Source organism: Petromyzon marinus, unplaced genomic scaffold (genome assembly GCF_048934315.1).
Source record: "Petromyzon marinus isolate PM22_M1 ecotype Great Lakes invasive population unplaced genomic scaffold, UKy_Petmar_22M1.pri1.0 PM_G_Scaffold_13, whole genome shotgun sequence".
NCBI classification, from domain to species: domain Eukaryota; kingdom Metazoa; phylum Chordata; class Hyperoartia; order Petromyzontiformes; family Petromyzontidae; genus Petromyzon; species Petromyzon marinus.
Window position 1 is genome coordinate 3,790,512 of NW_027422684.1, and position 22,670 is coordinate 3,813,181.

Below are 22,670 nucleotides of genomic sequence, written 5' to 3' on the forward strand. Positions count from 1 at the left end.
CTAATATCCCTGGCCCTAATATCCCTGGCCCTAATATCCCTGGCCCGAATATCCCTGGCCCTAATATCCCTGGCCCTAATATCCCTTGCCCTAATATCCCTTGCCCTAATATCCCTGGCCCTAATATCCCTGGACCTAATATCCCTGCCCTAATATCGCTGGCCCTAATATCCCTGGCCCTAATATCCCTGGCCCTAATATCCCTGGCCCTAATATCCCGGGGCATAATATGCCTGGCCCTAATATTCCTGGCCCTAATATCCCTGGCCCTAATATCCCTGGCCCTAATATCCCTGGCCCTAATATCCCTTGCCCTAATATCCCTGGCCCTAATATCCCTGGACCTAATATCCCTGCCCTAATATCCCTGGCCCTAATATCCCTGGCCCTAATATCCCTGGCCCTAATATCCCTGGCCCTAATATCCCGGGGCATAATATGCCTGGCCCTAATATTCCTGGCCCTTATATCCCTGGCCCTAATATCCCTGGCCCTAATATCCCTGGCCCTAATATCCCTGGCCCTAATATCCCTTGCGCTAATATCCCTGGCCCTAATATCCCTGGCCCTAATATCCCTTGCCCTAATATCCCTGGCCCTAATATCGCTGGCCATAATATGCCTGGCCCTAATATCCCTGGCCCTTATATCCCTGGCCCTAATATCCCTGGCCCTAATATCCCTGGCGCTAATATCCCTGGCCCTAATATCCCTGGCCCTAACATCCCTGGCCCTAATATCCGTGGCACTAATATCCCTGGCCCTAATATCCCTGGCCCTAATATCCCTGGCCCTAATATCCCTGGCCCTAATATCCCTGGCCCTAATATCCCTGGCCCTAATATCCCTGGCCCTAATATCCCTGGCCATAATATCCCTGGCCCTAATATCCCTGGCCCTAATAACGCTGGCCCTAATCTCCCTGGCCCTAATATCCCTGGCCCTAATATCCCTGGCCCTAATATCCCTGGCCCTAATATCCCTGGCCCTAATATCCCTGGCCCTCATATCCCTGGCCCTGATATCCCTGGCCCTGATATCCCTGGCCCTAATATCCCTGGCCCTAATATCCCTGGCCCTAATATCCCTGGCCCTAATATCCCTGGCCCTAATATCCCTGGCTCTAATATCCCTGGCCCTAATATCCCTGGCCCTAATATCCCTTGCCCTAAAATCGCTGGCCCTAATATCCCTGGCCCTAATATCCCTGGCCCTAATATCCCTGGCCCTAATATCCCTGGCCCTAATATCCCTGGCCCTAAAATCCCTGGCCCTAATATCCCTGGCCCTAATATCCCTGGCCCTAATATCCCTGGCCCTAATATCCCTGGCCCTAATATCCCTAGCCCTAATATCCCTGACCTAATATCCCTGCCCTAATATCCCTGGCCCTAATATCCCTGGCCCTAATATCCCTGGTGCTAATATCCCTGGCCCTAACATCGCTGGCCCTAATATCCCTGGCCCTAATATCCCTGGCCCTAACATCGCTGGCCCTAATATCCCTGGCCCTAATATCCCTGGGCCTAATATCCCCGGCCTTAATATCCCTGGCCCTAATATCCCTGGCCCTAATATCCCTGACCCTAATATCCCTGGGCATAATATGCCTGGCACTAATATCCCTGGCCCTAATATCCCTGGCCCTAATATTCCTGGCCCTAATATCCCTGGCCCTAATATCCCTGGCCTTATTATGCCTGCCCCTAATATCCCTGGCCCTAAAATCCCTGGCCCTAATATCCCTGGCCCTAATATCCCTGGCCCTAATATCCCTGGCCCTAATATCCCAGGCCCTAATATCCCTGGCCCTAATATTCCTGGCCCTAATATCCCTGGCCCTAATATCCCTGGCCCTAATATGCCTGGCTCTAATATCCCTGGCCCTACTATCCCTGGCCCTAATATCCCTGGCCCTAATATCGCTGGCCCTAATATCCCTGGCCCTAATATCCCTGGCCCTAATATCCCTGGCCCTAATATCCCTGGCCCTAATATCCCTGGCCCTAATATCCCTGGCCCTAATATCCCTGGACCTAATATCCCTGGCCCTAATATCCCTGGCCCTAATATCCCTGGCCCTAATATCCCTGACCCTAATATCCCTGGGCATAATATGCCTGGCACTAATATCCCTGGCCCTTATATCCCTGGCCCTAATATCCCTGGCCGTAATATCCCTGGCCCTAATATCCCTGCCCCTAATATCCCTGGCCCTAAAATCCCTGGCCCTAATATCCCTGGCCCTAATATCCCTGGCCCTAATATCCCTGGCCCTAATATCCCTGGCCCTAATATCCCAGGCCCTAATATCCCTGGCCCTAATATTCCTGGCCCTAATATCCCTGGCCCTAATATCCCTGGCCCTAATATGCCTGGCTCTAATATCCCTGGCCCTACTATCCCTGGCCCTAATATCCCTGGCCCTAATATTGCTGGCCCTAATATCCCTGGCCCTAATATCCCTGGCCCTAATATCCCTGGCCCTAATATCCCTGGCCCTAATATCCCTGGCCCTAATATCCCTGGCCCTAATATCCCTGGCCCTAATATCCCTTGCCCTAATATCCCTGGCCCTAATATCCCTGGCCCTAATATCCCTGGCCCTACTATCCCTGGCCCTAATATCCCTGGCCCTAATATCCCTGGCCCTAATATCCCTGGCCCTAATATCCCTGGCCCTAATATCCCTGGCCCTAATATCCCTTGCCCTAATATCCCTTGCCCTAATATCCCTGGCCCTAATATCCCTGGACCTAATATCCCTGCCCTAATATCGCTGGCCCTAATATCCCTGGCCCTAATATCCCTGGCCCTAATATCCCTGGCCCTAATATCCCAGGGCATAATATGCCTGGCCCTAATATTCCTGGCCCTAATATCCCTGGCCCTAATATCCCTGGCCCTAATATCCCTGGCCCTAATATCCCTTGCCCTAATATCCCTGGCCCTAATATCCCTGGACCTAATATCCCTGCCCTAATATCCCTGGCCCTAATATCCCTGGCCCTAATATCCCTGGCCCTAATATCCCTGGCCCTAATATCCCGGGGCATAATATGCCTGGCCCTAATATTCCTGGCCCTTATATCCCTGGCCCTAATATCCCTGGCCCTAATATCCCTGGCCCTAATATCCCTGGCCCTAATATCCCTTGCGCTAATATCCCTGGACCTAATATCCCTGGCCCTAATATCCCTTGCCCTAATATCCCTGGCCCTAATATCGCTGGCCATAATATGCCTGGCCCTAATATCCCTGGCCCTTATATCCCTGGCCCTAATATCCCTGGCCCTAATATCCCTGGCGCTAATATCCCTGGCCCTAATATCCCTGGCCCTAACATCCCTGGCCCTAATATCCGTGGCCCTAATATCCCTGGCCCTAATATCCCTGGCCCTAATATCCCTGGCCCTAATATCCCTGGCCCTAATATCCCTGGCCCTAATATCCCTGGCCCTAATATCCCTGGCCCTAATATCCCTGGCCATAATATCCCTGGCCCTAATATCCCTGGCCCTAATAACGCTGGCCCTAATCTCCCTGGCCCTAATATCCCTGGCCCTAATATCCCTGGCCCTAATATCCCTGGCCCTAATATCCCTGGCCCTAATATCCCTGGCCCTAATATCCCTGGCCCTCATATCCCTGGCCCTGATATCCCTGGCCCTGATATCCCTGGCCCTAATATCCCTGGCCCTAATATCCCTGGCCCTAATATCCCTGGCCCTAATATCCCTGGCCCTAATATCCCTGGCTCTAATATCCCTGGCCCTAATATCCCTGGCCCTAATATCCCTTGCCCTAAAATCGCTGGCCCTAATATCCCTGGCCCTAATATCCCTGGCCCTAATATCCCTGGCCCTAATATCCCTGGCCCTAATATCCCTGGCCCTAAAATCCCTGGCCCTAATATCCCTGGCCCTAATATCCCTGGCCCTAATATCCCTGGCCCTAATATCCCTGGCCCTAATATCCCTAGCCCTAATATCCCTGACCTAATATCCCTGCCCTAATATCCCTGGCCCTAATATCCCTGGCACTAATATCCCTGGTGCTAATATCCCTGGCCCTAACATCGCTGGCCCTAATATCCCTGGCCCTAATATCCCTGGGCCTAATATCCCCGGCCTTAATATCCCTGGCCCTAATATCCCTGGCCCTAATATCCCTGACCCTAATATCCCTGGGCATAATATGCCTGGTGCTAATATCCCTGGCCCTAATATCCCTGGCCCTAATATTCCTGGCCCTAATATCCCTGGCCCTAATATCCCTGGCCTTAATATGCCTGCCCCTAATATCCCTGGCCTTAAAATCCCTGGCCCTAATATCCCTGGCCCTAATATCCCTGGCCCTAATATCCCTGGCCCTAATATCCCAGGCCCTAATATCCCTGGCCCTAATATTCCTGGCCCTAATATCCCTGGCCCTAATATCCCTGGCCCTAATATGCCTGGCTCTAATATCCCTGGCCCTACTATCCCTGGCCCTAATATCCCTGGCCCTAATATCGCTGGCCCTAATATCCCTGGCCCTAATATCCCTGGCCCTAATATCCCTGGCCCTAATATCCCTGGCCCTAATATCCCTGGCCCTAATATCCCTGGCCCTAATATCCCTGGACCTAATATCCCTGGCCCTAATATCCCTGGCCCTAATATCCCTGGCCCTAATATCCCTGACCCTAATATCCCTGGGCATAATATGCCTGGCCCTAATATCCCTGGCCCTTATATCCCTGGCCCTAATATCCCTGGCCGTAATATCCCTGGCCCTAATATCCCTGCCCCTAATATCCCTGGCCCTAAAATCCCTGGCCCTAATATCCCTGGCCCTAATATCCCTGGCCGTAATATCCCTGGCCCCAATATCCCTGGCCCTAATATCCCAGGCCCTAATATCCCTGGCCCTAATATTCCTGGCCCTAATATCCCTGGCCCTAATATCCCTGGCCCTAATATGCCTGGCTCGAATATCCCTGGCCCTACTATCCCTGGCCCTAATATCCCTGGCCCTAATATCGCTGGCCCTAATATCCCTGGCCCTAATATCCCTGGCCCTAATATCCCTGGCCCTAATATCCCTGGCCCTAATATCCCTGGACCTAATATCCCTGGCCCTAATATCCCTGGCCCTAATATCCCTTGCCCTAATATCCCTGGCCCTAATATCCCTGGACCTAATATCCCTGCCCTAATATCGCTGGCCCTAATATCCCTGGCCCTAATATCCCTGGCCCTAATATCCCTGGCCCTAATATCCCGGGGCATAATATGCCTGGCCCTAATATTCCTGGCCCTAATATCCCTGGCCCTAATATCCCTGGCCCTAATATCCCTGGCCCTAATATCCCTTGCCCTAATATCCCTGGCCCTAATATCCCTGGACCTAATATCCCTGCCCTAATATCCCTGGCCCTAATATCCCTGGCCCTAATATCCCTGGCCCTAATATCCCTGGCCCTAATATCCCGGGGCATAATATGCCTGGCCCTAATATTCCTGGCCCTTATATCCCTGGCCCTAATATCCCTGGCCCTAATATCCCTGGCCCTAATATCCCTGGCCCTAATATTCCTTGCGCTAATATCCCTGGCCCTAATATCCCTGGCCCTAATATCCCTTGCCCTAATATCCCTGGCCCTAATATCGCTGGCCATAATATGCCTGGCCCTAATATCCCTGGCCCTTATATCCCTGGCCCTAATATCCCTGGCCCTAATATCCCTGGTTCTAATATCCCTGGCCCTAATATCCCTGGCCCTAATATCCCTGGCCCTAATATCCGTGGCCCTAATATCCCTGGCCCTAATATCCCTGGCCCTAATATCCCTGGCCCTAATATCCCTGGCCCTAATATCCCTGGCCCTAATATCCCTGGCCCTAATATCCCTGGCCATAATATCCCTGGCCCTAATATCCCTGGCCCTAATAACGCTGGCCCTAATCTCCCTGGCCCTAATATCCCTGGCCCTAATATCCCTTGCGCTAATATCCCTGGCCCTAATATCCCTGGCCCTAATATCCCTTGCCCTAATATCCCTGGCCCTAATATCGCTGGCCATAATATGCCTGGCCCTAATATCCCTGGCCCTTATATCCCTGGCCCTAATATCCCTGGCCCTAATATCCCTGGTTCTAATATCCCTGGCCCTAATATCCCTGGCCCTAATATCCCTGGCCCTAATATCCGTGGCCCTAATATCCCTGGCCCTAATATCCCTGGCCCTAATATCCCTGGCCCTAATATCCCTGGCCCTAATATCCCTGGCCCTAATATCCCTGGCCCTAATATCCCTGGCCCTAATATCCCTGGCCATAATATCCCTGGCCCTAATATCCCTGGCCCTAATAACGCTGGCCCTAATCTCCCTGGCCCTAATATCCCTGGCCCTAACATCCCTGGCCCTAATATCCCTGGCCCTAATATCCCTGGCCTTAATATCCCTGGCCCTCATATCCCTGGCCCTGATATCCCTGGCCCTGATATCCCTGGCCCTAATATCCCTGGCCCTAATATCCCTGGCCCTAATATCCCTGGCCCTAATATCCCTGGCCCTAATATCCCTGGCTCTAATATCCCTGGCCCTAATATCCCTGGCCCTAATATCCCTTGCCCTAAAATCCCTGGCCCTAATATCCCTGGCCCTAATATCCCTGGCCCTAATATCCCTGGCCCTAATATCCCTGGCCCTAATATCCCTGGCCCTAATATCCCTGGCCCTAATATCCCTGACCTAATATCCCTGCCCTAATATCCCTGGCCCTAATATCCCTGGCCCTAATATCCCTGGCCCTAACATCGCTGGCCCTAATATCCCTGGCCCTAATATCCCTGGGCCTAATATCCCCGGCCTTAATATCCCTGGCCCTAATATCGCTGGCCCTAATATCCCTGGCCCTAATATCCCTGGCCCTAATATCCCTGGCCCTAATATCCCTGACCTAATATCCCTGCCCTAATATCCCTGGCCCTAATATCCCTGGCCCTAATATCCCTGGCCCTAACATCGCTGGCCCTAATATCCCTGGCCCTAATATCCCTGGGCCTAATATCCCCGGCCTTAATATCCCTGGCCCTAATATCGCAGGCCCTAATATCCCTGGCCCTAATATCCCTGGGCATAATATGCCTGGCCCTAATATCCCTGGCCCTTATATCCCTGGCCCTAATATCCCTGGCCGTAATATCCCTGGCCCTCATATCCCTGGCCCTGATATCCCTGGCCCTCATATCCCTGGCCCTAATATCCCTGGCCCTAATATCCCTGGCCCTAATATCCCTGGCCCTAATATCCCTGGCCCTAATATCCCTGGCTCTAATATCCCTGGCCCTAATATCCCTGGCCCTAATATCCCTTGCCCTAATATCCCTGGCCCTAATATCCCTGGCCCTAATATCCCTGGCCCTAATATCCCTGGCCCTAATATCCCTGGCCCTAATATCCCTGGCCCTAATATCCCTGGCCCTAATATCCCTGGCCCTAATATCCCTGGCCCTAATATCCCTGACCTAATATCCCTGCCCTAATATCCCTGGCCCTAATATCCCTGGCCCTAATATCCCTGGCCCTAACATCGCTGGCCCTAATATCCCTGGCCCTAATATCCCTGGGCCTAATATCGCCGGCCTTAATATCCCTGGCCCTAATATCGCTGGCCCTAATATCCCTGGCCCTAATATCCCTGGGCATAATATGCCTGGCCCTAATATTCCTGGCCCTTATATCCCTGGCCCTAATATCCCTGGCCCTAATATCCCTGGCCCTAATATCCCTGCCCCTAATATCCCTCGCCCTAAAATCCCTGGCCCTAATATCCCTGGCCCTAATATCCCTGGCCCTAATATCCCTGGCCCTAATATCCGTGGCCCTAATATCCCAGGCCCTAATATCCCTGGCCCTAATATCCCTGGCCCTAATATCCCTGGCCCTAATATCCCTGGCCCTAATAGGCCTGGCTCTAATATCCCTGGCCCTACTATCCCTGGCCCTAATATCCCTGGCCCTAATATCGCTGGCCCTAATATCCCTGGCCCTAATATCCCTGGCCCTAATATCCCTGGCCCTAATATCCCTGGCCCTAATATCCCTGGCCCTAATATCCCTTGCCCTAATATCCCTGGCCCTAATATCCCTGGCCCTAATATCCCTTGCCATAAAATCCCTGGCCCTAATATCCCTGGCCATAATATGCCTGGCCCTAATATCCCTGGCCCTTATATCCCTGGCCCTAATATCCCTGGCCCTAATATCCCTGGCCCTAATATCCCTGGCCCTAATATCCCTGGCCCTAATATCCGTGGCCCTAATATCCCTGGCCCTAATATCCCTGGCCCTAATATCCCTGGCCCTAATATCCCTGGCCCTAATATCCCTGGCCCTAATAACCCTGGCCCTAATATCCCTGGCCCTAATATCCTGGCCCTAATATCCCTGGCCCTAATATCCATGGCCCTAATATCCCTGGCCCTAATATCCCAGGCCCTAATATCCCTGGCCCTAATATCCCTGACCCTAATATCCCTGGCCCTAATATCCCTGGCCCTAATATCGCTGGCCGCAATATCCCTGGCCCTAATATCCCTGGCCCTAATATCCCTGGCCCTAATATCCCTGGCCCTAACATCCCTGGCCCTAATATCCCTGGCCCTAATATCCCTGGACCTAATATCCCTGGCCCTAATATCCCTGGCCCTAATATCCCTGGCCCTAATATCCCTTGCGCTAATATCCCTGGCCCTAATATCCCTGACCCTAATATCCCTTGCCCTAATATCCCTGGCCCTAATATCGCTGGCCATAATATGCCTGGCCCTAATATCCCTGGCCCTTATATCCCTGGCCCTAATATCCCTGGCCCTAATATCCCTGGTGCTAATATCCCTGGCCCTAATATCCCTGGCCCTAATATCCCTGGCCCTAATATCCGTGACCCTAATATCCCTGGCCCTAATATCCCTGGCCCTAATATCCCTGGCCCTAATATTCCTGGCCCTAATATCCCTGGCCCTAATATCCCTGGCCCTAATATCCCTGGCCATAATATCCCTGGCCCTAATATCCCTGGCCCTAATAACGCTGGCCCTAATCTCCCTGGCCCTAATATCCCTGGCCCTAACATCCCTGGCCCTAATATCCCTGGCCCTAATATCCCTGGCCGTAATATCCCTGGCCCTCATATCCCTGGCCCTGATATCCCTGGCCCTGATATCCCTGGCCCTAATATCCCTGGCCCTAATATCCCTGGCCCTAATATCCCTGGCCCTAATATCCCTGGCCCTAATATCCCTGGCTCTAATATCCCTGGCCCTAATATCCCTGGCCCTAATATCCCTTGCCATAAAATCCCTGGCCCTAATATCCCTGGCCCTAATATCCCTGGCCCTAATATCCCTGGCCCTAATATCCCTGGCCCTAATATCCCTGGCCCTAATATCCCTGGCCCTAATATCCCTGGCCCTAATATCCCTGACCTAATATCCCTGCCCTAATATCCCTGGCCCTAATATCCCTGGCCCTAATATCCCTGGCCCTAACATCGCTGGCCCTAATATCCCTGGCCCTAATATCCCTGGGCCTAATATCCCCGGCCTTAATATCCCTGGCCCTAATATCGCTGGCCCTAATATCCCTGGCCCTAATATCCCTGGGCATAATATGCCTGGCCCTAATATCCCTGGCCCTTATATCCCTGGCCCTAATATCCCTGGCCGTAATATCGCTGGCCCTGATATCCCTGGCCCTGATATCCCTGGCCCTAATATCCCTGGCCCTAATATCCCTGGCCCTAATATCCCTGGCCCTAATATCCCTGGCCCTAATATACCTGGCTCTAATATCCCTGGCCCTAATATCCCTGGCCCTAATATCCCTGGCCCTAATATCCCTGGCCCTAATATCCCTGGCCCTAATATCCCTGGCCCTAATATCCCTGGCCCTAATATCCCTGGCCCTAATATCCCTGGCCCTAATATCCCTGGCCCTAATATCCCTGGCCTTAATATCCCTGAACTAATATCCCTGCCCTAATATCCCTGGCCCTAATATCCCTGGCCCTAATATCCCTGGCCCTAACATCGCTGGCCCTAATATCCCTGGCCCTAATATCCCTGGGCCTAATATCCCCGGCCTTAATATCCCTGGCCCTAATATCGCTGGCCCTAATATACCTGGCCCTAATATCCCTGGGCATAATATGCCTGGCCCTAATATCCCTGGCCCTTATATCCCTGGCCCTAATATCCCTGGCCCTAATATCCCTGGCCCTAATATCCCTGCCCCTAATATCCCTGGCCCTAATAACCCTGGCCCTAATATCCCTGGCCCTAATATCCCTGGCCCTAATATCCCTGGCCCTAATATCCCTGGCCCTAATATCCCTGGCCCTAATATCCCAGGCCCTAATATCCCTGGCCCTAATATCCCTGGCCCTAATATCCCTGGCCCTAATATCCCTGGCCCTAATATGCCTGGCTCTAATATCCCTGGCCCTAATATCTCTGGCCCTAATATCCCTGGCCCTAATATCGCTGGCCGCAATATCCCTGGCCCTAATATCCCTGGCCCTAATATCCCTGGCCCTAATATCCCTGGCCCTAAAATCCCTGGCCCTAATATCCCTGGCCCTAATATCCCTGGCTCTAATATCCCTGGCCCTAATATCCCTGGCCCTAATATCCCTTGCCCTAATATCCCTGGCCCTAATATCCCTGGCCCTAATATCCCTGGCCCTAATATCCCTGGCCCTAATATCCCTGGCCCTAATATCCCTGGCCCTAATATACCTGGCCCTAATATCCCTGGCCCTAATATCCCTGGCCCTAATATCCCTGACCTAATATCCCTGCCCTAATATCCCTGGCCCTAATATCCCTGGCCCTAATATCCCTGGCCCTAACATCGCTGGCCCTAATATCCCTGGCCCTAATATCCCTGGGCCTAATATCCCCGGCCTTAATATCCCTGGCCCTAATATCGCTGGCCCTAATATCCCTGGCCCTAATATCCCTGGGCATAATATGCCTGGCCCTAATATCCCTGGCCCTTATATCCCTGGCCCTAATATCCCTGGCCGTAATATCCCTGGCCCTCATATCCCTGGCCCTGATATCCCTGGCCCTGATATCCCTGGCCCTAATATCCCTGGCCCTAATATCCCTGGCCCTAATATCCCTGGCCCTAATATCCCTGGCCCTAATATCCCTGGCTCTAATATCCCTGGCCCTAATATCCCTGGCCCTAATATCCCTTGCCCTAATATCCCTGGCCCTAATATCCCTGGCCCTAATATCCCTGGCCCTAATATCCCTGGCCCTAATATCCCTGGCCCTAATATCCCTGGCCCTAATATCCCTGGCCCTAATATCCCTGGCCCTAATATCCCTGGCCCTAATATCCCTGACCTAATATCCCTGCCCTAATATCCCTGGCCCTAATATCCCTGGCCCTAATATCCCTGGCCCTAACATCGCTGGCCCTAATATCCCTGGCCCTAATATCCCTGGGCCTAATATCCCCGGCCTTAATATCCCTGGCCCTAATATCGCTGGCCCTAATATCCCTGGCCCTAATATCCCTGGGCATAATATGCCTGGCCCTAATATCCCTGGCCCTTATATCCCTGGCCCTAATATCCCTGGCCCTAATATCCCTGGCCCTAATATCCCTGCCCCTAATATCCCTGGCCCTAAAATCCCTGGCCCTAATATCCCTGGCCCTATTATCCCTGGCCCTAATATCCCTGGCCCTAATATCCCTGGCCCTAATATCCCAGGCCCTAATATCCCTGGCCCTAATATCCCTGGCCCTAATATCCCTGGCCCTAATATCCCTGGCCCTAATAGGCCTGGCTCTAATATCCCTGGCCCTAATATCCCTGGCCCTAATATCCCTGGCCCTAATATCCCTTGCCCTAATATCCCTGGCCCTAATATCCCTGGCCCTAATATCCCTTGCCCTAAAATCCCTGGCCCTAATATCCCTGGCCATAATATGCCTGGCCCTAATATCCCTGGCCCTTATATCCCTGGCCCTAATATCCCTGGCCCTAATATCCCTGGCCCTAATATCCCTGGCCCTAATATCCCGGGCCCTAATATCCGTGGCCCTAATATCCCTGGCCCTAATATCCCTGGCCCTAATATCCCTGGCCCTAATATCCCTGGCCCCAATATCCCTGGCCCTAATAACCCTGGCCCTAATATCCCTGGCCCTAATATCCCTGGCCATAATATCCCTGGCCCTAATATCCCTGGCCCTAATAATGCTGGCCCTAATCTCCCTGGCCCTAATATCCCTGGCCCTAATATCCCTGGCCCTAATATCCCTGGCCCTAATATCCCTGGCCCTAATATCCCTGGCCCTAATATCCCTGGGCATAATATGCCTGGCCCTAATATCCCTGGCCCTTATATCCCTGGCCTTAATATCCCTGGCCCTAATATCCCTGGCCATAATATCCCTGCCCCTAATATCCCTGGCCCTAAAATCCCTGGCCCTAATATCCCTGGCCCTAATATCCCTGGCCCTAATATCCCTGGCCCTAATATCCCTGGCCCTAATATCCCAGGCCCTAATATCCCTGGCCCTAATATCCCTGGCCCTAATATCCCTGGCCCTAATATCCCTGGTTCTAATATGCCTGGCTCTAATATCCCTGGCCCTAATATCCCTGGCCGTAATATCCCTGGCCCTAATATCGCTGGCCCTAATATCCCTGGCCCTAATATCCCTGGCCATAATATCCCTGACCCTAATATCCCTGGCCCTAATATCCCTGGCCCTAATATCCCTGGACCTAATATCCCTGGCCCTAATATCCCTGGCCCTAATATCCCTGGCCCTAATATCCCTGGCCCTTATATCCCTGGCCCTAATATCCCTGGCCCTAATATCCCTGGCCCTCATATCCCTGGCCCTGATATCCCTGGCCATAATATGCCTGGCCCTAATATCCCTGGCCCTGATATCCCTGGCCCTAATATCCCTGGCCCTAATATCCCTGGCCCTAATATCCCTGGCCCTAATATCCCTGGCTCTAATATCCCTGGCCCTAATATCCCTGGCCCTAATATCCCTTGCCCTAATATCCCTGGCCCTAATATCCCTGGCCCTAATATCCCTGGCCCTAATATCCCTGGCCCTAATATCCCTGGCCCTAATATCCCTGGCCCTAATATCCCTGGCCCTAATATCACTGGCCCTAATATCCCTGGCCCTAATATCCCTGACCTAATATCCCTGCCCTAATATCCCTGGCCCTAATATCCCTGGCCCTAATATCCCTGGCCCTAACATCGCTGGCCCTAATATCCCTGGCCCTAATATCCCTGGGCCTAATATCCCCGGCATTAATATCCCTGGCCCTAATATCGCCGGCCCTAATATCCCTGGCCCTAATATCCCTGGGCATAATATGCCTGGCCCTAATATCCCTGGCCCTTATATCCCTGGCCCTAATATCCCTGGCCCTAATATCCCTGGCCCTAATATCCCTGCCCCTAATATCCCTGGCCCTAAAATCCCTGGCCCTAATATCCCTGGCCCTATTATCCCTGGCCCTAATATCCCTGGCCCTAATATCCCTGGCCCTAATATCCCAGGCCCTAATATCCCTGGCCCTAATATCCCTGGCCCTAATATCCCTGGCCCTAATATCCCTGGCCCTAATAGGCCTGGCTCTAATATCCCTGGCCCTAATATCCCTGGCCCTAATATCCCTGGCCCTAATATCCCTTGCCCTAATATCCCTGGCCCTAATATCCCTGGCCCTAATATCCCTTGCCCTAAAATCCCTGGCCCTAATATCCCTGGCCATAATATGCCTGGCCCTAATATCCCTGGCCCTTATATCCCTGGCCCTAATATCCCTGGCCCTAATATCCCTGGCCCTAATATCCCTGGCCCTAATATCCCTGGCCCTAATATCCGTGGCCCTAATATCCCTGGCCCTAATATCCCTGGCCCTAATATCCCTGGCCCTAATATCCCTGGCCCCACTATCCCTGGCCATAATAACCCTGGCCCTATTATCCTTGGCCCTAATATCCCTGGCCATAATATCCCTGGCCCTAATATCCCTGGCCCTAATAATGCTATCCCTAATCTCCCTGGCCCTACTATCCCTGGCCCTAATATCCCTGGCCCTAATATCCCTGGCCCTAATATCCCTGGCCCTAATATCCCTGGCCCTAATATCCCTGGGCATAATATGCCTGGCCCTAATATCCCTGGCCCTTATATCCCTGGCCTTAATATCCCTGGCCCTAATATCCCTGGCCATAATATCCCTGCCCCTAATATCCCTGGCCCTAAAATCCCTGGCCCTAATATCCCTGGCCCTAATATCCCTGGCCCTAATATCCCTGGCCCTAATATCCCTGGCCCTAATATCCCAGGCCCTAATATCCCTGGCCCTAATATCCCTGGCCCTAATATCCCTGGCCCTAATATCCCTGGTTCTAATATGCCTGGCTCTAATATCCCTGGCCCTAATATCCCTGGCCGTAATATCCCTGGCCCTAATATCGCTGGCCCTAATATCCCTGGCCCTAATATCCCTGGCCATAATATCCCTGACCCTAATATCCCTGGCCCTAGTATCCCTGGCCCTAATATCCCTGGACCTAATATCCCTGGCCCTAATATCCCTGGCCCTAATATCCCTGGCCCTAATATCCCTGGCCCTTATATCCCTGGCCCTAATATCCCTGGCCCTAATATCCCTGGCCCTCATATCCCTGGCCCTGATATCCCTGGCCATAATATGCCTGGCCCTAATATCCCTGGCCCTTATATCCCTGGCCCTAATATCCCTGGCCCTAATATCCCTGGCCCTAATATCCCTGGCCCTAATATCCCTGGCCCTAATATCCCTGGCCCTAATAACCCTGGCCCTAATATCCCTGGCCCTAATATCCCTGGCCCTAATATCCCTGGCCCTAATATCCCTGGCCCTAATATCCCTGGCCCTAATATCCCTGGCCCTAATATCCCTGGCCCTAATATCCCTGGCCCTAATATCCCTGGCTCTAATATCCCTGGCCCTAATATCCCTGGCCCTAATATCCCTTGCCCTAAAATCCCTGGCCCTAATATCCCTGGCCCTAATATCCCTGGCCCTAATATCCCTGGCCCTAATATCCCTGGCCCTAATATCCCTGGCCCTAATATCCCTGGCCCTAATATCCCTGGCCCTAATATCCCTGGCCCTAATATCCCTGACCTAATATCCCTGCCCTAATATCCCTGGCCCTAATATCCCTGGCCCTAATATCCCTGGCCCTAACATCGCTGGCCCTAATATCCCTGGCCCTAATATCCCTGGGCCTAATATCCCCGGCCTTAATATCCCTGGCCCTAATATCGCTGGCCCTAATATCCCTGGCCCTAATATCCCTGGGCATAATATGCCTGGCCCTAATATCCCTGGCCCTTATATCCCTGGCCCTAATATCCCTGGCCGTAATATCCCTGGCCCTCATATCCCTGGCCCTGATATCCCTGGCCCTGATATCCCTGGCCCTAATATCCCTGGCCCTAATATCCCTGGCCCTAATATCCCTGGCCCTAATATCCCTGGCCCTAATATCCCTGGCTCTAATATCCCTGGCCCTAATATCCCTGGCCCTAATATCCCTTGCCCTAATATCCCTGGCCCTAATATCCCTGGCCCTAATATCCCTGGCCCTAATATCCCTGGCCCTAATATCCCTGGCCCTAATATCCCTGGCCCTAATATCCCTGGCCCTAATATCACTGGCCCTAATATCCCTGGCCCTAATATCCCTGACCTAATATCCCTGGCCCTAACATCGCTGGCCCTAATATCCCTGGCCCTAATATCCCTGGGCCTAACATCCCCGGCCTTAATATCCCTGGCCCTAATATCGCTGGCCCTAATATCCCTGGCCCTAATATCCCTGGGCATAATATGCCTGGCCCTAATATCCCTGGCCCTTATATCCATGGCCCTAATATCCCTGGCCCTAATATCCCTGGCCCTAATATCCCTGCCCCTAATATCCCTGGCCCTAAAATCCCTGGCCCTAATATCCCTGGCCCTATTATCCCTGGCCCTAATATCCCTGGCCCTAATATCCCTGGCCCTAATATCCCAGGCCCTAATATCCCTGGCCCTAATATCCCTGGCCCTAATATCCGTGGCCCTAATATCCCTGGCTCTAATATCCCTGGCCCTAATATCCCTGGCCCTAATATCCCTGGCCCTAATATCCCTGGCCCTAATAACCCTGGCCCTAATATCCCTGGCCCTAATATCCCTGGCCATAATATCCCTGGCCCTAATATCCCTGGCCCTAATAATGCTGGCCCTAATCTCCCTGGCCCTAATATCCCTGGCCCTAATATCCCTGGCCCTAATATCCCTGGCCCTAATATCCCTGGCCCTAATATCCCTGGCCCTAATATCCCTGGGCATAATATGCCTGGCCCTAATATCCCTGGCCCTTATATCCCTGGCCTTAATATCCCTGGCCCTAATATCCCTGGCCCTAATATCCCTGCCCCTAATATCCCTGGCCCTAAAATCCCTGGCCCTAATATCCCTGGCCCTAATATCCCTGGCCCTAATATCCCTGGCCCTAATATCCCTGGCCCTAATATCCCAGGCCCTAATATCCCTGGCCCTAATATCCCCGGCCCTAATATCCCTGGCCCTAATATCCCTGGTTCTAATATGCCTGGCTCTAATATCCCTGGCCCTAATATCCCTGGCCGTAATATCCCTGGCCCTAATATCGCTGGCCCTAATATCCCTGGCCCTAATATCCCTGGCCATAATATCCCTGACCCTAATATCCCTGGCCCTAATATCCCTGGCCCTAATATCCCTGGCCCTAATATCCCTGGTCCTAATATCCCTGGACCTAATATCCCTGGCCCTAATATCCCTGGCCCTAATATCCCTGGCCCTAATATCCCTGGCCCTTATATCCCTGGCCCTAATATCCCTGGCCCTAATATCCCTGGCCCTCATATCCCTGGCCCTGATATCCCTGGCCATAATATGCCTGGCCCTAATATCCCTGGCCCTTATATCCCTGGCCCTAATATCCCTGGCCCTAATATCCCTGGCCCTAATATCCCTGGCCCTAATATCCCTGGCCCTAATATCCCTGGCCCTAATATCCGTGGCCCTAATATCCCTGGCCCTAATATCCCTGGCCCTAATATCCCTGGACCTAATTTCCCTGGCCCTAATATCCCTGGCCCTAATATCCCTGGCCCTAATATCCCTGGCCCTTATATCCCTGGCCCTAATATCCCTGGCCCTAATATCCCTGGCCCTCATATCCCTGGCCCTGATATCCCTGGCCATAATATGCCTGGCCCTAATATCCCTGGCCCTTATATCCCTGGCCCTAATATCCCTGGCCCTAATATCCCTGGCCCTAATATCCCTGGCCCTAATATCCCTGGCCCTCATATCCCTGGCCCTAATATCCCTGGCCCTAATATCCCTGGCCCTAATATCCCTGGCCCTAATATCCCTGGCCCTAATATCCCTGGCCCTAATATCCCTGGCCCTGATATCCCTGGCCCTGATATCCCTGGCCCTAATATCCCTGGCCCTAATATCCCTGGCCCTAATATCCCTGGCCCTAATATCCCTGGCCCTAATATCCCTGGCTCTAATATCCCTGGCCCTAATATCCCTGGCCCTAATATCCCTTGCCCTAACATCCCTGGCCCTAATATCCCTGGCCCTAATATCCCTGGACCTAATATCCCTGCCCTAATATCCCTGGCCCTAATATCCCTGGCCCTAATATCCCTGGCCTTAATATCCCTGGCCCTAATATCCCTGGCCCTAATATCCCTGGCCCTAATATCCCTGGGCATAATATGCCTGGCCCTAATATTCCTGGCCCTTATATCCCTGGCCCTAATATCCCTGGCCCTAATATCCCTGGCCCTAATATCCCTTGCCCTAATATCCCTGGCCCTAATATCCCTGGCCATAATATGCCTGGCCCTAATATCCCTGGCCCTTATATCCCTGGCCCTAATATCCCTGGCCCTAATATCCCTGGCCCTAATATCCCTGGCCCTAATATCCCTGGCCCTAATATCCCTGGCCCTAATATCCCTGGCCCTAATATCCCTGGCCCTAATATCCCTGGCCCTAATATCCCTGGCCATAATATCCCTGGCGCTAATATCCCTGGCCCTAATAACGCTGGCCCTAATCTCCATGGCCCTAATATCCCTGGCCCTAATATCCCTGGCCCTAATATCCCTGGCCCTAATATCCCTGGCCCTAATATCCCTGGCCCTCATATCCATGGCCCTGATATCCCTGGCCCTGATATCCCTGGCCCTAATATCCCTGGCCCTAATATCCCTGGCCCGAATATCCCTGGCCCTAATATCCCTGGCCCTAATATCCCTGGCTCTAATATCCCTGGCCCTAATATCCCTGGCCCTAATATCCCTTGCCCTAAAATCCCTGGCCCTAATATCCCTGGCCCTAATATCCCTGGCCCTAATATCCCTGGCCCTAATATCCCTGGCCCTAATATCCCTGGCCCTAAAATCCCTGGCCCTAATATCCCTGGCCCTAATATCCCTGGCCCTAATATCCCTGGCCCTAATATCCCTAGCCCTAATATCCCTGACCTAATATCCCTGCCCTAATATCCCTGGCCCTAATATCCCTGGCCCTAATATCCCTGGTGCTAATATCCCTGGCCCTAACATCGCTGGCCCTAATATCCCTGGCCCTAATATCCCTGGGCCTAATATCCCCGGCCTTAATATCCCTGGCCCTAATATCCCTGGCCCTAATATCCCTGACCCTAATATCCCTGGGCATAATATGCCTGGCCCTAATATCCCTGGCCCTTATATCCCTGGCCCTAATATCCCTTCCCCTAATATCCCTGGCCCTAAAATCCCTGGCCCTAATATCCCTGGCCCTAATATCCCTGGCCCTAATATCCCTGGCCCTAATATCCCTGGCCCTAATATCCCAGGCGCTAATATCCCTGGACCTAATATCCCTGCCCTAATATCCCTGGCCCTAATATCCCTGGCCCTAATATCCCTGGCCCTAATATCCCTGGCCCTAATATCCCGGGGCATAATATGCCTGGCCCTAATATTCCTGGCCCTTATATCCCTGGCCCTAATATCCCTGGCCCTAATAGCCCTGGCCCTAATATCCCTGCCCCTAATATCCCTGGCCCTAAAATCCCTGGCCCTAATATCCCTGGTCCTAATATCCCTGGCCCTAATATCCCTGGCCCTAATATCCCTGGCCCTAATATCCCAGGCCCTAATATCCCTGGCCCTAATATCCCTGGCCCTAATATCCCTGGCCCTAATATCCCTGGCCCTAATATGCCAGGCTCTAATATCCCTGGCCCTAATATCTCTGGCCCTAATATCCCTGGCCCTAATATCGCTGGCCACAATATCCCTGGCCCAATATCCCTGGCCCTAATATCCCTGGCCCTAATATCCCTGGCCCAAACATCCCTGGCCCTAATATCCCTGGCCCTAATATCCCTGGACCTAATATCCCTGGCCATAATATCCCTGGCCCTAATATCCCTGGCCCTAATATCCCTTGCGCTAATATCCCTGGCCCTAATATCCCTGGCCCTAATATCCCTTGCCCTAATATCCCTGGCCCTAATATCGCTGGCCATAATATGCCTGGCCCTAATATCCCTGGCCCTTATATCCCTGGCCCTAATATCCCTGGCCCTAATATCCCTGGTGCTAATATCCCTGGCCCTAATATCCCTGGCCCTAATATCCCTGGCCCTAATATCCCTGGCCCTAATATCCCTGGCCCTAATATCCCTGGCCCTAATATCCCTGGCCCTAATATCCCTGGCCCTAATATCCCTGGCCATAATATCCCTGGCCCTAATATCCCTGGCCCTAATAACGCTGGCCCTAATCTCCCTGGCCCTAATATCCCTGGCCCTAACATCCCTGGCCCTAATATCCCTGGCCCTAATATCCCTGGCCGTAATATCCCTGGCCCTCATATCCCTGGCCCTGATATCCCTGGCCCTGATATCCCTGGCCCTAATATCCCTGGCCCTAATATCCCTGGCCCTAATATCCCTGGCCCTAATATCCCTGGCCCTAATATCCCTGGCTCTAATATCCCTGGCCCTAATATCCCTGGCCCTAATATCCCTTGCCCTAAAATCCCTGGCCCTAATATCCCTGGCCCTAATATCCCTGGCCCTAATATCCCTGGCCTTAATATCCCTGGCCCTAATATCCCTGGCCCTAATATCCCTGGCCCTAATATCCCTGGCCCTAATATCCCTGGCCCTAATATCCCTGGCCCTAATATCCCTGACCTAATATCCCTGCCCTAATATCCCTGGCCCTAATATCCCTGGCCCTAATATCCCTGGCCCTAACATCGCTGGCCCTAATATCCCTGGCCCTAATATCCCTGGGCCTAATATCCCCGGCCTTAATATCCCTGGCCCTAATATCGCTGGCCCTAATATCCCTGGCCCTAATATCCCTGGGCATAATATGCCTGGCCCTAATATCCCTGGCCCTTATATCCCTGGCCCTAATATCCCTGGCCGTAATATCCCTTGCCCTCATATCCCTGGCCCTGATATCCCTGGCCCTGATATCCCTGGCCCTAATATCCCTGGCCCTAATATCCCTGGCCCTAATATCCCTGGCCCTAATATCCCTGGCCCTAATATCCCTGGCTCTAATATCCCTGGCCCTAATATCCCTGGCCCTAATATCCCTTGCCCTAATATCCCTGGCCCTAATATCCCTGGCCCTAATATCCCTGGCCCTAATATCCCTGGCCCTAATATCCCTGGCCCTAATATCCCTGGCCCTAATATCCCTGGCCCTAATAACCCTGACCTAATATCCCTGCCCTAATATCCCTGGCCCTAATATCCCTGGCCCTAATATCCCTGGCCCTAACATCGCTGGCCCTAATATCCCTGGCCCTAATATCCCTGGGCCTAATATCCCCGGCCTTAATATCCCTGGCCCTAATATCGCTGGCCCTAATATCCCTGGCCCTAATATCCCTGGGCATAATATGCCTGGCCCTAATATCCCTGGCCCTTATATCCCTGGCCCTAATATCCCTGGCCCTAATATCCCTGGCCCTAATATCCCTGCCCCTAATATCCCTGGCCCTAAAATCCCTGGCCCTAATATCCCTGGCCCTAATATCCCTGGCCCTAATATCCCTGGCCCTAATATCCCTGGCCCTAATATCCCAGGCCCTAATATCCCTGGCCCTAATATCCCTGGCCCTAATATCCCTGGCCCTAATATCCCTGGCCCTAATAGGCCTGGCTCTAATATCCCTGGCCCTACTATCCCTGGCCCTAATATCCCTGGCCCTAATATCGCTGGCCCTAATATCCCTGGCCCTAATATCCCTGGCCCTAATATCCCTGGCCCTAATATCCCTGGCCCTAATATCCCTGGCCCTAATATCCCTTGCCCTAATATCCCTGGCCCTAATATCCCTGGCCCTAATATTCCTTGCCCTAAAATCCCTGGCCCTAATATCCCTGGCCATAATATGCCTGGCCCTAATATCCCTGGCCCTTATATCCCTGGCCCTAATATCCCTGGCCCTAATATCCCTGGCCCTAATATCCCTGGCCCTAATATCCCTGGCCCTAATATCCGTGGCCCTAATATCCCTGGCCCTAATATCCCTGGCCCTAATATCCCTGGCCCTAATATCCCTGGCCCTAATATCCCTGGCCCTAATAACCCTGGCCCTAATATCCCTGGCCCTAATATCCCTGGCCATAATATCCCTGGCCCTAATATCCCTGGCCCTAATAACGCTGGCCCTAATCTCCCTGGCCCTAATATCCCTGGCCCTAATATCCCTGGCCCTAATATCCCTGGCCCTAATATCCCTGGCCCTAATATCCCTGGCCCTAATATCCCTGGGCATAATATGCCTGGCCCTAATATCCCTGGCCCTTATATCCCTGGCCTTAATATCCCTGGCCCTAATATCCCTGGCCCTAATATCCCTGCCCCTAATATCCCTGGCCCTAAAATCCCTGGCCCTAATATCCCTGGCCCTAATATCCCTGGCCCTAATATCCCTGGCCCTAATATCCCTGGCCCTAATATCCCAGGCCCTAATATCCCTGGCCCTAATATCCCTGGCCCTAATATCCCTGGCCCTAATATCCCTGGCCCTAATATGCCTGGCTCTAATATCCCTGGCCCTAATATCCCTGGCCGTAATATCCCTGGCCCTAATATCGCTGGCCCTAATATCCCTGGCCCTAATATCCCTGGCCATAATATCCCTGACCCTAATATCCCTGGCCCTAATATCCCTGGCCCTAATATCCCTGGCCCTAATATCCCTGGCCCTAATATCCCTGGACCTAATATCCCTGGCCCTAATATCCCTGGCCCTAATATCCCTGGCCCTAATATCCCTTGCCCTAATATCCCTGGCCCTAATATCCCTGGCCCTAATATCCCTTGCCCTAATATCCCTGGCCCTAATATCCCTGGCCATAATATGCCTGGCCCTAATATCCCTGGCCCTTATATCCCTGGCCCTAATATCCCTGGCCCTAATATCCCTGGCCCTAATATCCCTGGCCCTAATATCCCTGGCCCTAATATCCCTGGCCCTAATATCCGTGGC